At 44.5% G+C, this 17,698-nt stretch overlaps 1 protein-coding gene across 2 annotated transcripts in view; it reads left to right on the top strand.

Annotated features, from left to right (window-relative positions):
• The window catches only part of KCNK1 (potassium two pore domain channel subfamily K member 1), a 68,980-nt gene that overhangs the window by 26,430 nt on the left and 24,852 nt on the right, over positions 1-17,698 (top strand). The window lies entirely within an intron of this gene.

The raw sequence follows: 17,698 nt of genomic DNA, 5'->3' as shown, positions 1-17,698 counted from the left end.
CAATGGAGGAAGCTAGATGTGGGGACCATGGCTCTGAGGCTTCTGCAGGCGTTCAGACACAGGTAGGTTGCACTGAAGCAGAGACAGAAGTGTCCAAAGAACCACCAGAGTATGGAGAGTTGCAGGCATGTGGTATCTTCCTGGACCACAGATCAAACTGACGTCCTGTGCGTTGGCAGGTGAATTCTTAACCCCTGGACCACCATGGAAGTCCACTCATAAATGCTTGGAGGCAAATGCACCCCTTAGAATATGACTTAAATTCATGATCTTACTCTGTTTTCTTCCTCATCAGATGTGAGATATATATATATATATTTTTTTTTAACCACACACATGATCACATTTGCCATGTCTACTTTTCCTTACTGCTGCCTTAGTGGAAAGCTGTGAACTCAAGAAATGAGTTCCATGTTGAACTCACAGTTGTTCTCGTAGCCAAGATATTTCCACAGTTCCTAGGTGAGTCTGAGAGAGATTCCCATACATGAAAATGTTAAAAAAGTAAAGCACAGTTTACCACATTTTTTTATTCTCTTAAAAATCTGCCAAGACAAAGTTATTGTTACTAAGGGGGAAAGGGATGGAGCGGGGGAGGATAAACTGAGAATCTGGGATTAACATATGCATGCTACTATATATAAAATAGATAAACAGCAAGGACCTACTGTATAGCACAGGGAATTCTAGTCAGTACTCTGTAATGACCTATATGGGAAAAGAATCTAAAAAAGAGAGGATATATGCATATATATAACCAGTTCACTTTGCCATACAGAAGAAGCTAATACAACATTGTAAATCAACTGTACTCCAATAAAAATTAATTTTAAAAAAAGATTCTGCCATTTAACCCCTGAGGGTCCACCCTGGTGCGTTTCAGGGTTAGACACCACTTCAGTTGCACCTCCCCACCCCCACCGCCAGCTCTCCTTTGTCAGATGTGCTCTCAGGGCAGTAAGAGCCCAAAAAAAAGTCAATACAGAGCTCTCCTGGGACTTCCCTGGTGGTCCAGTGGTTACGACTCCATGCTGCCAACACAGAGGGTTTGGGTTGGATCCCTGGTTGAGGAACTAAGATCCCACATGCCATGCAGCGTGACCAAAAGCACACACACCAAGATAAATAGAAGTCCAGAGCTCTCGTGCAGCAGGTAAGAGGCAGGGCTTGCTCATTTCCAGGAGACTAAATTAGCATAGGTTAAATATTATTCTTACAATAATGTCACCCTTACCTCCATTCTAATATGCTTTCTAGAATGGGGCGGGGGGAGGGAGTGTTACCTCTGGCCCGGAGAATTTTGCACCATCCGCAGTCTGTTTTATTTATACCAGTGTTGAGAATTCAAAATTCTAAAAGATACCGTGGTTACTGATTATCAGTGTTTCCTTCCCTTTGTCACCAGTTGGATATCACGTCAGGATGTATGCCCATGAGAATGTTCTGCTCATTGGGTAACTGATGTCTGTTTAGCTGTAGGGGAAAAGAAGAATCATTGCTGGAAGACATGAAGTTTAATTAGCCCCACCTCATTATGTTTCTTCTTAATGCATGGGCTTTTAAACCCAAAAGTTATCAGCTCAAAAGCAGAAAATATTAACTCTAGCTTGTGCCCTGATACCTTAGAGAGGGTATGCAATGTGTTAACTCAGCGTGAATGTAATTGAATTCCTCCTTGCTTGTACACACGATGGTTTGCAAAGCTACTTTCTCTTTTACGGAAAAGTGCAATAAAGCCACCCATCTTCATCTACCCACTTGGCATGTTTTAGAAGGTGAGTGCATTCAGGAACCCAGTGAGACGATTCCTTTGTTTTTGAGTGTTTCCAGTCTCCTGTCTTTCCCCCTCACCTGTGCAATGAGTCTGGGCTGGGATCTAGCAATGTGTTCCTATAGAAGCATCCTCACCCTTCTCACACGGCCTGCTCATTCCTATGTGTGGTCTCATCAAAGACTAACGTTGTTGTTCAGTTGCTAAGCTGTGTCCAACTCTTTGCAACCCCATGGACTGCAGCACACCAGGCTCCCCATCCTCCACTGTTTCCTAGAGTTTGTTCAAATTCATGTCCGTTGAGTCGGTGATACCATCCAACCACCTCATCCTCTGCCACCCCCTTCTCCTGCCCTCAAACTTTCGCAGCATCAAGGTCTTTTCCAAAGAGTTGGCTCTTTGCATCAAGTGGCCAAAGTGTTGGACCTTCAGCTTTAGCATCAGTTCTTCCAGTGAATATTCAGGGTTGATTTCTTTTAGGGTTGACTGGTTTGATTTCCCTACAGTCCAAGGGACTCTTGAGTCTTTTCCAGCACCGCAGTTTGAAAGCATCACTTCTTTGGCATGCAGCCTTCCTTATGGTCCAACTCTTACATCCATACATGGCTACTGGAAAAACCATGGCTTGGACTATACAGGTTTCATAAAAGGCTGATAGGTTCAGCCTTTTCCCTAGCAGGTAATCTGCGTTTCCCCTTCAATGCAGAGGTAATAAGAGTGTGTCTTCCAGAAGCTTCAGTGACTAAGACTGTCTTCTGGTTTGATGATCCTCTTAGATTCAGACAGAGCCCTGTCCTGGAACCTGGAGAGGGATTGTAGCTCAGCTTGGCTCTGCACCTGAAGCCGACTCCGGCTTCCAGTCCCACAGACCAGTGTCTGCCCAAGATGCCAGGACCCTCGAATCTTGGGTCTGCGTGTGTGCTGCCGTGCTCGTTGGAGGAGGACAGTATAGCTTTGTGGACTAAGTAGGAACCAGACATTTTGCTGACAAACTTGAAACAGTTAATATGTGTTTTGTCTCCTTAGTTCAGGCAAGGTTCTTCTTGTTTCCCTCAGGCCTCCTGCCAAAGTTAATGATTCCTCTCATAATAGGTTCTGCATGAATTCACTTTCACATGGACATACTTGACCTGTTTCCTACTTTTTTTCCCTAAAAATACCAACTCTAACTTGAAGCTAATGAGTTTTGCCTTGCACACATCCCAATCATCTGATGATATCAGGAGAATGTTTTATTAGTACTATTGACCAGGTAGGATGAGAAGGTCCGTTCATGGACGAGAAGCCTCAAGGGTTCATTTTTTCATAATCCTACAGTACTGGCGCTCATCTTTTTTTGTTTTTGTTTTTTAACTGCCTGCAGTCCCTGCTGAGGTCCACTGGGGACATTGCTGTGGGCTCTCCTGGCAATGATTTGTCCTCTGTTTGCTGCTTGGACTTCACCAGTGGATCTGGTTTGGTGGTCCTGGTAACTACTCCTGCTTGTGGACCACATTCTGCAGGCCATACACAGAATGTGGCTTGTCTTGCACTTAATTGGGTCCTTCTGCTGTTCAGCTTGGTGGTCTTGGTCCCTTTTCCTGATTATCGTGGGTTTGTACCTTTTCCCAGAAGCAACTCACTGTTTCAGCGTCCTGACCTGCTTGCCAGCCGTTCTCTCTGTCCTCCAGGTTTTCTTCCACATCAAGTTCCTTTGCAGTTCAGCTCTTAGAGCTTTGCTTTTGGAAGCTTCTCATCTCTTATAACAGTCTTTGCCTTTGAAGATAAGAGCTGGGAGACCATACTGTCTCTTCTTAGAGATATTTTGAAACCTATCTTTCCAGGGTCCAGTGTCAGAGCTTCCTTCTTGGCCTTTACAGAGTTAGCTCTTGCTAACTTGGGTTTGATTCCATGTGTCATTTCAGTGGAAACTCTATTCCTTGCCAGTGAGCGAACTGTATGAAAATAGCTGTGAGATCCTTGAGAAATGGGAGTGGGGGGTTGGGGGGTGGGAGGTAGAGAGAAGGTTGTAAGCAATTCAAGTTCATTTTGTGACTCTTTAGAAATCTACCCTGTAATAGAGGGGCTTGTCGTTTGCATCCTCTGTCAAGTATGAAACGGTGAAAGTACTGTAATGAAAGCTAACATTTAAGAGGAAAACTCCATTTAGAGCGTGTATTTTAGGGCTCTTCCCCAGGGCATTGTCATGTAGGCCAGCACATTTTAAAAAGCCAGATTAACATAATGTACTTGGGAAATGCTGATGGCTCATTAAAGCTACTGTTTGGTTTTCTGAGGAATTCAGAAATATTCTTGACTCTAAGAATATTTACTGCTTTCCTTAAGCTGCCAATTTTATAAGACAATTTGGATGCCCATTTGATTCTTCTCTATAGAAGAACAAAAGTGTGCTGCCAGTTTGTCTAAAATCTTGAATAATACCCTGGAAAATATTAAATTTACTTAGTGTTTAGGGACAGTCTGAGAAGGAGACACATTTTAGTAGTTTCCAGTGTTTAAAATTCTGTGTTTTGTTTTTTGGGGCATACATTTTTTGTTTGTTTTTGTTTGAGGGTGGGAAAGACAATTTGAAATGAGATGATACCAGATGCACATGATTTACAAAGAAAACACCCAGCCTCATTAATGGTAGGTGCCAAGGGAGAACCATTTTAGCTTTTTGTACCCAGAAGGGAGAGTTTTAGAATAGTCCAGTACACAGCAAAACAATAGTTCCATTTATTCATTCATCTACTGAGTGTTTGCTGGTACAAGGAATTGTAAAGACCAGTGTTCAGCAGTGACAATGAATCAAATCTGGAGACAGCAAGAAACACAAACACTCAATAAGGATATTTACATTTTTCCTTTGTAATTTATATATCGTTTTGCAGTTTTTAGAACTGTTCTCACTGTGTTGCCTTCTTAAGCCCGGGTCCTGTAGACTTAAAGATGTGAATGTAAATATCCTGTTTAACTGGAAGCGGTTGGGAATGGAGTATGGGACTCAAACCCCAGTGCCCAGACAGTCCTGGGAGCTCTTTGAGAGAGTGAGGTGTGAGCGCCTGAGTGTCCAGAAGCAGGTCTCATGGCCACGCAGTACCTTGCGTATAGTGACTTCAAGTTCCTCCAGTTCTTCTTTGGGAACTTCTGCTAAAGATCCCATGTTTACCCTCCCTTCGAATCACAGGCTTCCCTGGTGGCTCAGCTGGTAAAGAATTCGTCTGTAATTCATGAGACCTGGGTTCAATGCCTGGGTTGGGAAGATCCCCTGGAGAAGGGAAAGGCTACCCACTCCAGTGTTCTGGCCTGGAGAATTCCATGGACTGTATGTATAGTCCATGGGGTCGCAAAGAGTTTGACATGACTGAGAGACTTTCACTTTCACACTTTCACTTTGGAATCAATGCAAAGCTGAAAGAAAATCCAGACCATCTCTTGAGCATCTGAGTGTGAAGTGGTCACTTTATCCAGATGGGACACTTTAAATATTGATAGAAAGAAAGAATTGTTTCTTTCCAAAGTTTAATTGATGTTTCATAACCCTTATTAGTACTTAAGGCTTCTACCCTTTGTTCTAATGCCAAGGGAAGAGTGTTTAAACGGAAATGGTTCTCCATTCCAACCTATCCATTGTTTAGGCCAAGTCTTTAAAATGGAATTGTCTTTTGCCAGGGGGAGGGGTGAATGCAGCAAAGCACAAAGGAATTTTAGGACAATTAAACTACCCTGTATGACCCTGTAATGATGGACGCATGCCCAAACCGTAGAATGTACAGCGCCAAGAGTGAACCCCAATGTAACCCATGGACCCTGGGTGGTGATTTTCTGTGAGGGATGTTGGTGCTTGGGGAGGCTGTGCATGTGTCGGGGCAGGAGGTATGTCAGAATCTTTGTACCTAATGCTCAATTTTTGCTGTGAATCAAAAACTGTTCTTAAAAAAGTCTGTTTAAAAAAAAATGGAATTCTCAGAACAGCTGATGTAGGTAAACACTCATGTTTTACTCATTTTCGGGGACCACTGTAATAGTCTGTTAATAGCAATTATCAATTTGTGAATGGAAAAATAATCACCTTTTCCATATAAAATGGTTTACATATATACCTACTGGGGTGAGAGTACCCCTGAGGTTGTATTCACCCTGACATAGCTCAATAAATAATGACACTGTATTGTAAAATAAAAGCCTTATTTAGTGTTCATTCAGGCCACAGATACTTTTTGAGTTCCTGCTGTGAGCCTTTGCTAGGCTTGAAATATGGGGGAGAAACAGAGTAAATACAGTCCTTGCCCAAAGGGAACCCAGAGTCTGTCTCCAGGACCATCACATTTTGTTGCTTTTCATATTTTTGAGTGGTTGAATAAAAATGGAAAATTTAAGCCAGTAGAGCATCACAGCTATGTATTTTTTACTTGACATTTTGAAACGTCACATATGATCTGGTTAATAATGTACCTAATGAGCCAACAAAACCAGTACCTTGGTTTTTTGTTAAAGATTAAGCTATAAATTTGCTTCTGCCAAGTGAAGTATTATTTCATTCACTCATTTATGCATTCATATTGAACGAAATACCTTTTGGATACCTGCCATGTCCCAGGAACATATTTAGGTCCTGAGGGAACATCAGGGAACAATGTAGACTGAAATTCCTACTGTAGGGTATACAGTCTAGAAAGGATGAATGATAATAATATAAGTGACTTACAAAATTATGATATTTTACATAAAATAAGTGAGAAGGGAAAATAAAGTAGAGCAGAGAAGGATGATACAAGGTTTTCATTGAGGAGAAGATTGATATTTTATTTTTTAAATATTCATTTAATGTATTTATTGTGGCTGCACCAGGTCTTAGTTGCAGCATGCAGGATCTGGTTCCTTAACCAGGGATTGAACTCAGGCCCCCTACATTGGGAACATGGAGTCTTAGCTACTGGACCACAAGAGAATTCCCAGCATTATTTTGTGTATAGTGCCTTGCTGAGGCTCTTCTGAATAGGCCACTTTTGAATAAAGACCTGAAGTTGGTGACTACGCCAGCCAAATGGATACTAGAGGAAAGACTGTTCCAGACAGCCGGGACAGCACATGCAAATGCCCTGAGTTAGGACTGAGCCTATCATGGAGCTAGGAGTCTGGTCTGGCTGGAGCTAAGTTAAAATAGGGTGTAGTAGCAGATGAAATTGGAGACATATGGGAGTCATATCAGGTAGGACCATATGGGCCACAATAAAGGCTTGGGTTTTATTGTGAGAGAATGAGGCAAAGCACTGCTGGAGGACTGGAAGCAGGAAAAAACACCATGTGACTCGTTTCCCAGGGTCACTGTACGGCTGTTTGAAGAGCAGAGTGTTTGAGGCTGGACAGAGCAGGCAGTCCAGTTGGTGGACCATTACTGTGATATCAGGAAGACTTTGGTGACTTGGACCATAGTAGTAGAGTGGCAAATGGCGAGACTTGGTCCAATCTGGACATCCTTTAATGATAGAGATATATGTAAGATCTGCTATTAGATTGGATGCATGTGAAAGGGAACAAGAAGAGATGAGCATGACTGTGGGGCTTCTGGCCTGACTACAGGGAAGTGGAGTTGCAGCTGCCACCGACAGAGGGCGTAAACCCATGTAGAAGCAAGATGGAGCTCAGCTATGGAAGTGTTACCTTTGGATGCCTGTGTGATGGCCAAGTGGAGATACCAAGTAGGTGGCTGGACGTATGAGTGTGGGCTGTTCCACATTAGAGATCAGAAAGAGGAGGAGTTGAATGAAAGACTCAGAGGTGGTCAATGAGGTCATAGGAAAGCCAGGTGATTGCCGTGGCCTGGAGGTCAAGTAATGAGTGATGGAGTTGTTGCAAGGAGGTAAAGGCTGAGACTGTCTGTTGGATTTAGCAATAGCAAGGTCAGTGAGTCGGTGGAGCCCAACCTGAGTGAGATTGGAAAGAAAATGAGAGCGTGTCCTTCAGTGGGTGAATGGATAAATCATGGAGCCTCCAGACAATGGAACATTGTTCAGTACTGAAAAAAAACGAGCTATCGAGGCATGGAGAAACATAGAAGAGCCTTAACTACATATTGCTGAGTGAAAGACGCCAATCTGAGAAGGCTACATATTGTGTGATTCATAATGTATGTCCTATACATTATGTATAGGACATTCTGGAAAAGACAAAACTATAGAGACAGCAAAAAGTAGTGTCCAGGGGATGGGAAAGAGGTGAATAGGTGAAACACAGGAGTTTTAGGGCAAGAAGCAGCTGTTCTGTATGGTACTGTAATGATGGATACATGTCATTGTGCATCTGTCAAACCCATAGAATGCACAACACCAAGAGTGAACCCCAAGGTAAACTCTGGACGTCTGGTCGCAGTGATTTGTCAGTGTAGGTCCATCAGTTGTGATAAATAAAGCTCTCTGATAAGGGGTGCTGATCATGGGAGAGCTGTGTGGAGTCAGGGCATCTGTGGGGACTCTATGTCCCTTCTGCTCAAATTTGCCGTGAATGGTCCTGCTCTAAAAAGTAAAGTCTATTAAAGAGAGAGAGAGAGGATAGGAATTGGAGGTAGGTGGTAGATAACGGTTTATAGTTTTGCTACAGAGAGGAGCAGGAAACTGAGCAGTAGCTGGCAGGGAAGTGGAGGATCAGAACGGTTACCTGCTTCTTTAGATGAGAGAGTAGCAATGTTTGTGGAAAGAAGGTAGACCTGCTGTGGTGGGTATTGGTACGTGCATGGGACTGGGACCTCCTACCTGGGGGGAAGTTCAGTTCAGTTCAGTCGTTCAGTCATGTCCGACCCTTTGGGACCCCATGAATTGCAGCACGCCAGGCCTCCCTGTCCATCACCAGCTCCTGGAGTTTACTCAAACTCATGTCCATCAAGTCAGTGATGCCATCCAGCCATCTCATCCTCTGTTGTCCCTTTCTCCTCCTGCCCCCAATCCCTCCCAGCATCAGGGTCTTTTCCAGTGGGTCAGCTCTTTGCATCAGATGGCCAAAGTATTGGAGTTTCAGCTTCAGCATCAATCCTTCCAATGAACACCCAGGACTGATCTCCTTTAGGATGAACTGGTTGGATCTCCTTGCAGTCCAACGGACTCTCGAGAGTCTTCTCCAACACCACAGTTCAAAAGCATCAATTCTTCAAAAGCATCAATCTTTCCACCTGGGTGGAAAACTAGCCTCAAAAACAGAAAAACTAGCAGTCATTTTTCAGGTGGGGAAATGTGCTTCTGGGTTTTTGTGGGAAGTCGTTTCTGTTGGCTTATGTTTGCTCAGTGGGATGAAAATGTGAGGAGAATTTGAAACTGAAGAACTTAAAAACTCATTGACATACTTAACCAGTGTTTCCGCCCATCTCTCAGTTTTCACCAAGCTAGCCCCCTCAGGTCATTAAAATTAAAATATCCATTTGGCAGTGTTTGTTTATCTTTTCATAAGCACAGAATTACCAAGCTTGCAGTGGGACCTCTCTGACTGTGGTATATTTCCCAGGTGTGACCAGTGATGAGATTTCACCTTTACAAAACCTGCACAGTAGGAATTCTGCTTTATTAGTTAGTTAAGAATAGTTAGAATGTAATATTGCTTTGGTAAAATCTGGATTAAAAATAAATCAATTCAGGACTTCCCTGGTGGTCCAGTGGTTAAGACTTCTCCTGCCAGTGCAGAGGACATGGGTTCAATCCCTGCTTCAGGAAGATCCCACATGCTCTGGGCCAACCAAGCCCACCCATGCGCCACAACTGCAGAGCCCGCATGTACGGCCCACGAGCCACAACTACTGAAGCCCATGAGCCCTCCGGCCGGTGATCTGCAAGAAGAGAAGCCGCCGCAATGAGAAGCCTGTGCACTGCAACTGGAGAATAGCCTCGATCACCGCAACTAGAAAAGGCCCACACGCAGCAAAGAAGACCCAGTGAGCCAAAAGTAAAAATAAATAAATACACAAATACATAAATTCAGTGCAGTCATTTGAGGAGCAAGAAATTCATTTTGCATTTTAAATGTTCTATTTATTGGACTGATTAGAAACAACGTTGAAGGACTCTAAGAGCAGAGATTCTCAGTGGCTACCTGGGGAGAGGAAGATACAGTTTGAATACTATTATATTTTATAATTATTGTTTATCATGCTGTTAACCAACTCAAAGCTCATACTACTCACCACACGACAGGGCATTAAATTGAGAGAGAAGTTGTTGGAACAAGGAACATTGACTTTATTCAGAAAGCCAGCAGACTGAGAAGATGGTGGACCAGTATCCTGAAGAACCGTGTTGACCAAGTTAGAATTCAGGCTTCAGGGGGAGAGGTGACTGGTTGGTGCATACTTCTTGGTGTGGGAATCCTTTGTTCTTGCGGCTATCCACATAGGTCCAGTCGTAATGTTCCTATAAACCTCCAACAAGGCAAGTATTATTCTCTGTGCTGCAACTTTTTATCTCTGTAGGGATGGGAAAGTATTAGCCTTTAAGGGTCAGAGCCTTGGACTGTCCTGTATATATCAGGGTATGAGACAACATTCTTTAACTTGTAGCGAAAGCAATAGAAGACAAAGGTGAAAGTTAAAAAAAAAAAAAAACCAGATCCAAGTGGAGTCAGATTTGTTCTTCCCTATTACAATTCAGATTACAGAAGTTAAATGTTTGAGGGAGTGTTCTGGGCTGTGGAAAAACATAAACAGTTATCCCTTCCCTCCCCACCAGGTAGAAATAGGACCCTCACCCCATGATGGATTTCTTATCCTAGTTTTGTTTATCTAAAGAGGGCATTGATTTTTTAAATTTATAAAACCCTGATTTGGATATTCACTCTTACGGTCTTAAATAGTAAAACAAAGCCAAGTTAGTGTCAGATTTGAGGCCCTTAAAAGTGGGGGGACTCGGCATCCCTTTACTTTCCCGCAGACTACAATCAATGTGCCCACCCTAAACAGGAGGCTCTCTGCGTCTCTTTAATGGGGTCATACAAAGACGTGGGTTAGGAAAACAAAGTGACTCTTTTCTCTCTTTGTGTTTTATTTAATGGTGTTTCCAAAAAAGAAATCTGTTGAGGAAATGATGACTTAGTGGAAGTGGGAATGTTTCCTAAGACAGATGGACAGAAGCCCTGCAGAAGGAACTCCGTTGCGCAGCGCTGTGAAGTGGTGACAGATTCTGCAGAGACCGCCAGCCTCCACCCCCACCGGCCTCCCAGCCTCCTCTCCCCGAGGCTCTCTGTGCTGTCTCTGGCTGAGCCGCCCTACTACGCAGCTGCGGGCTGTGGGGACCCAGCTGGTGGGAAGTAGGACGTGATGCGTATCCCAGCTCTGCTCCGTGAGCTCCATGACTAAGTTGAACCACACTCAGGAAAGTGTTTTATGCCAGAAGCTAATATTTTTAGAAAGGGAAGAATTCATGTGATTCTATCAAGCAGCTTGTCCTTCCTACGTCTGGCTCTGTGCAGTAGCGTGTGTCCACAGAAACGGAAGATACATTTTCCTGCTGCCTCAGGGTGATTGTCCATAAAACGAATGATGCCAGTTGCGTTTTGGGAAAATAAAATAGAAACCCAGTGATGATTAGTTTCCTCTGACCAAAGTCTTCCAAAGTCTTTATATTTTTCACCCAGATATATATTCACTCAGGACGGTTGACTCTGGGATTGGGCTTCAATCCTGAGGCACCAAAAGAAGAGGTAAATATATAGGATTTGAGCTTTTCAGCCATATGACCCTAAATCGAGTTTCCCAGGTGGCACAGTGGTAAAGAATCCGCATGCCAGTGCACGAGACGTGGGAGTCGAGGGTTCGATTCCTGGGTTGGGAAGATCCTCTGGAGGAGGAAATGGCAACCCCCTCCAGTATTCTTGCCTGGAGAATCCCATGGACAGAGGAGCCTGCTGGGCTGCAGTCCATTGGGTTGCAGAGTCGGACACAACTGAACGGCTGAGCGTGTCATTGGCTTCACATGCCTTCCTCTTTTTTCCTTACATGGAGCATTTTTAACCACTCACTTTCCCCCTAATAATCGTTTTTTGTTTTAAATGCTCTCTTTTGTTTCGGTAACCATATCTTTCCTAAGATAAGAGGAGCACAGAGTCGGTCCCGTGTCTCTGAACAGCCCGCCGCATCTCCATGTTGGGTGTATAACAGGTGTGTCCTACAGAAAGAACATCACAACCAAAAGCACAGCTCCTGGTTTTTTGAACCATTAATGAGAAGGGTTGATTCTCCACCTTTATGTTGCTTGGTTGAATCGCTCTCTCCCATAAGATAGATATACCTTGTATGTTAACACCAAATTGCCTTCTCATTGATCTGCCAAGAATATTTAAAGTAGAAGAATCTGACAGATTATAAACATTCCCTGTATGTTTGTGTTGAATACTTGATCCTTTTCCCGATAATATCTAGGGGGAGAATCAGTGCTTTTTAGACTGTCCAGTGTTTAAAAGAACAGAGGCAGTCAACCCATGAACTTGGCATTGTGGTTTTGTTTCTGACCAGGGGTCTTGGCCTCCTCAATCAGTAGAAATTGATCAGAGACCAGTCAAATTCAGGCAAGGCTTTATTGTGGCCCCTGCTGAAGTCAGTGGTTGGGGGGAGTGAGAAGAAACATGTTCTTTCCTTGTGAGGAGGGGTGAGGGTAGGGGTGTCCAGGAGAGTCCAGTGTCCAGGGGTCCAGGGGTGACTTAGGTTGTTTGCCCACCCTTAGGTGTGTGCAGGGGGCATGAGAGATACCCTGCTTTTACTCCCAACCCCCTGCTTTTGCTCCTGGCTTCTCAGAAGTGGCAGTTGGGTTTTTGGTCTTTTTGTATCTTGTTGTCCCTAATTTGCACATACTGTGCAGGGTGCAGACAGCTATTTTTATTCACTTATAGTTTCTTTGTATTCTTTCTCTCAGGAGCCCAGGAGACATCTGTCCAGATGCAATCACTGCAGCAAAGCATCCCAGGTCCCAGCCGGTCTGTTTGTTCATGTTCGCTAGGTCGTTGGTTTGGGTTTAGTTTTAGTACACCTCACTTTTATCCTGAAAACTCCTTCCTGAAATACTGAATGTTGGTTCCTTCCTCTTGGTCTCACTCCCCTGACCAGATCCTCTGTGCCACTCTCCCTCTGCCTCATTCTTGCCCTCTGCAGCTGCTGACCTGGGGTTTCAGGGTGAATGGGAAATAAACTGATTAGAAATTGAGCTCTGGCTGGGGAGGAGTGGGTTATGAGTCCTGCTAGTTTTTTGCTAGTCTCATTTTTTCCAAGGAGCATTTGCAAAAGGGACTGTAAAGCTCTCTTTCCAAAGAGAGATCTAAGATAAGAATTCTCTTGTCCAAACAGAAAAACAGGTCTCCCGGGTGTGTGGAAAGCAATAGGGAGAGAAAACCATATGATACTGGTTGGACGAGGTTTGGTAACATGGGAAATATGCTCCTCTGGTAACATAGAACTTTTTTTGCACCATGAATAGTTTTGAAAAGGTGAGGAAGCAGTTATAAGAACTAGCCATTGTGCAGTATTGTTGTCAGTGTGGGCTGAACTCTGAGCCTGATTTATTGTAGGTGAGCAGATAAAGGTGACGAATAAAGGAGTAGTTGGAATTCTCAGTGCTGAACTCTCAGGAACTGTGTGGAAGTCCAGCTTGGCTTCTGACCTAGTAGACCCATTCCAGTTCTCATTTCTTCTCCATGGAAAGACAAAATAGACTTGGAAGTCATTAATGAGAATTAATGAGCCAATGAATTGGCTCCAAAAGTTGTTTTCTTATCCAGTGAACTAATATCCCTATGATGGAAATTTGGTAATAGTTTACATACATATTTTTAAGTTTTATTTTATTGAAGTATAATTGATTTACAATGTTGTGTTAATTTCCATCACAGCAAAGTGATCCAGTTATACATTCTTATTCTTTTCCATTATGCTTTATCACAGGATATTGAGTATAACCTGTGCTGTATAGTAGGACCTGGTTGCTTATCCATCTTATATGTAATAGTTTGCATCTGCTCACCCTGGAAGTCCAATTCATCCCTCCCCTACTTCCCTCCTCCATTTTGGCAACCACAAGTCTGTTCTCTGCATATGTATTTTTAATCTCTGAAAGTACTCTTGTAAATTGCTCTGAAAGAGGTGATTTTCTGGGAAAATGTTGAGAATAAGTGTCAGTTCTGTCTCGTGTCTGCCTGGAACAGCCTCTTCTAGCTGCTTTCCCCATAAGCAACACCTCTGGGGTTTTAAAGCCTTCATTAGCATGCCTTATGTAAGGCCCTGTGCTAGGATTTCAGAATTAGAAGAAATCAAACATATCTTAGAGAAACATGTAGACTGATTATTATAATACACATGACTATCAATTAAGACTGCTTTCAGCTTCAGTAAATAAAAATCTCAATTTATAGTGGCTTCAATTGATGTGTTGTGGGGGTGATTTTTCTCCTAGCATCTGGCGGTGAGCAGTTGGTCTAGCTGGCACTGGTCTAAGCTCTTCAGCATGGCAGATCCTTCCTGCCTGTCTCCCATCACCCTCGGGCCAGGCCCTCAGCATCACAGGATGGCTACCCGCTACTGGTGATAGAGCAGGAACAAAGGTCACCCAGACCAACTTCCCTCCAGCACATTTCCATGTATAACTGATTATCCAGAACTATGCTGTGAGGTCACTCCTGGCTTGCAGGGTGATGAGGACAAGAACTGGGTGCCTCTGCCAGTCTCTGGTAGGGATGGTGAGGGGGAAGGGGCTGTGTGCCTTGGGGGTTGTCACAGCAATGCTACGGGCACATAGCAGAGACAAGGCGTATGGGTACAGTTCAGAAAGACAAAAGGGAGCAGCCGTGTGAAATCGGGCAAGCATGAAGGGCAGGAGACGTTCTGGGAGCATCTCCAGGTTCTCTTTGATCAGCTCTGAGCAGGCAGTGAGGCTGGACTGATGGGTCCCAAGTGTTCACCCTGGGGCCTGAGCAGTGAGAGAGCCTGAGCACCCTCACCTTTTGCAGTGAGAAATGGCAGCAGGAGGGGTGGCAGAGGGAGGAGAGCTGCTGAGGGCTCTGGGCACAGAGCAGGGCTGACGAATCCTCAACCTAATGATGCCAGAAAAAGCAAGGAGCCGGGGCAACTCTCCCAAAGCCAGCAGCTCTGGGGGCCCCCTACATGGGGGTGACAGGCCATGAGTTGGGGATCATTCTCAGGCAGCTGGTGGGTAGACAGTGGAGCCATCCCCAAGCTGGTTTGAGGGGTGAGATTTCTGGTTCATTCGTACATTTGCTGGGTCAGAGGTAGTCCCAACCTATTCGTCCCTGGGTGGTTGGGAACCGGGGGACTGGGTTTAATGGGGGATATGTTGGGGTGGGATAGAAATGAGGGACTTTGTGGGGGATGGGTGAATGGGGAGTAGGTACCTGTTGAAATAAGATATCTTGTTGGAGTCCAGGGTGACAGGGTGCTGCACTCACTTTACCTCATCATTCTTATTGTTCAGTTGCTCAGTAGTGTCCGACTCTTTGTGATTCCAGGGACTGCAGCACGCTAGGCTTCCCGTCCTTCACCATCTCCCGCGGCTTGCTCAAACTCATGTCCATCCAGTTGGTGATGCCATCCATCCATCTTGTCCTCTGTCATCCGTTTCTCCTCCTGCCTTCAATCTTTCCCAGCATCAGGGTTTTTTTTAATGAGTTGGATCTTCCCATCAGGTGGCCAAAGTATTGGAGCTTCAGCTTCATCATCAATCCTTCCAATGAATATTCAAAATTGATTTCCTTTAGGATTGATTGGTTTGATCTCTTTGCAGTCAAGGGGCTCTCAAGAGTCTTCTCCAACACCACAGTTCAAAAGCATCAATTCAAAACAAACAAACAAACAAAAAGCATCAATTCTTTGGTGCTCAGCGTTCTTTATGGTCCAACTCTGTCATCCATACATGACCACTGGAAACAGCATAGCTTTGACTAGACGGACCTTTGTTGGCAAAGTAACATCTCTGCTTTTCAATATGCTGTCTAGGTTGCTCATAACTTTTCTTCCAAGGAGTAAGTGTCTTTTAATTTCATGACTGCAGTCACCATCTGCAGTGATTTTGGAGCCCAAGAAAATAAAGTCTGTCACTGTTTCCATTGTTTCCCCATTTATTTGCCATGAAGTGATGGGACTGTATGCCATGATCTTCAGGTTTTGACTGTTGAGTTTTAAGCCAGTTTTTTCACTCTCCTCTTTCACCTTCATCAAGACTTGTACGTTGACGGAATTCATGTCAACCTGAGTTTGTAGTTTGACATTGCATTCTAGAGTATAAGGTTTTCTGATGAACTCCTGTTAGTAAACACTTTCCCCAGAGTGGGTTCCCTTTAAGCACTGCACCTCCGCCCTAGCTGTGCTTCTCTTTGCTTGTTGAGTACTCAGGCTGTGATACCTGTCATTCCTTGTTTCCAGAATTCCTCCTTTACAGAGGAGGAGGCATGGAGACCTGGGCTTCATAGCTGGGTTCGGGCTGCTCATGGGGTCTTAGACCAGCTTGGCAGGAACTCTCATGACTCCCCCACCCCCCTTCCCCATTGCATGATGTGATGTGGTTGAATTCATACACATCACAGCTCAATGTCAACCCACTCCAGTATTCTTGCCTGGAGAATTCCATGGACAGAGGAGCCTGGTGGGCTACAGTCCATGGGGTCACAAGGAGTTGGACACAGCTGAGCAACTAACACACACACATAGCTCACGTCATCTGAGTTCCCCTGCTCTCCCCAGCCACTCTCAGTGTAGACTGTTTAGACTGCGGAGGGAGAGAATAAGACAACAGAATCGTATGTGCTGTCCCAATCCCAAAGGAGCTTTCGCAGTTCACATGTCTTGACAATATAATTGCCGCCCATCTCAGGGGCATTCATGGTGCTTTTTAAACAGATACCCTCTGAACCCCTACACCTAGTCCACAAACAGTTATTCAGTGCTCCCTACTGATCAAGTGGCTCTTCTAGGCACTTAGGCTTGAAACCGTCTGTGAGACATCTTAGTTAGTATGTAATTAAGTAAGGTGATATTTGGTGCGACAGGAAACTGAGATGGGGTAGTGGCATCAGAGTGATGAGAGGCGATGGGACCATGTTAGAGAGGGTGCCCTGGAGCCCTTTCTTGAGGCAGTGGTATTGGTCTAAGACCTGAGTGAAGAAAATGAGCCGCTCCTGTGATAGACCTTGAACTTTTTGAAGAGGAAACAAAGGCTGGTGTGTCTAGAGGGTGGTATGTTAGGGAGGTATAGTAGGAAGTTTGATCAGGTAAGTACTTGGATGGGGTTCACATCCCACACAGTCCTATGAAAGTGAAAGTGTTAGCCACTCAGTCATGTCTCTTTGCGACCCCATGGACTATATAGCCAGCCAGGCTCCTCTGTCCATGAAATTCTCCAGGCAAGAATACTGGGATGGGTTGCCATTTCTTTCTCCAGGTGATCTTCATGACCCAAAGATCTAACCCAGGTCTCCTGCATTGCAGGTGGACTCTACCATCTGAACCAGTAGGGAAGCCCATGCAGCCCTGTATATCGTGGCTGTGAATTTAAGATTGTGCTGTATTTCCAATATTTGCACTGAAAAGTCGCTGGAGGATTTTAATCTGAGGAAGATGGATTTGATTTTCATTACAGAAAGATGACCTTGGGACTTCCCTCGTGGTCCAGTGGCCAAGGCACTGCCCTCCCAATGCAGGGAGCCCAGGTTTGGGCCCTGGTCAGGGAACTAGATTGCACGTGTAGAGACAAAAAGGTCCTGTGTGCCACAACTAAGACCCAGCACAGCCAAATACATAATCAGTACTTAAAAAAAAGACAACCTTATAGTCCTGAAGTGGGATGAATGGTGGTCCCCAAGTCTATGTCAAAAGCCTGGATCGTGTCACCTTATTTGGGAAGAGTCCTTGCAGATGTCACTGAGTTACACATCTCACTGTGAGATCACCCGGATGCGCCCTAACTGCCATGA

This window comes from Muntiacus reevesi, chromosome 2 (genome assembly GCF_963930625.1).
Source record: "Muntiacus reevesi chromosome 2, mMunRee1.1, whole genome shotgun sequence".
Taxonomy (NCBI): Eukaryota; Metazoa; Chordata; class Mammalia; order Artiodactyla; family Cervidae; genus Muntiacus; species Muntiacus reevesi.
This window is presented reverse-complemented; position numbering and strand designations above follow the sequence as displayed.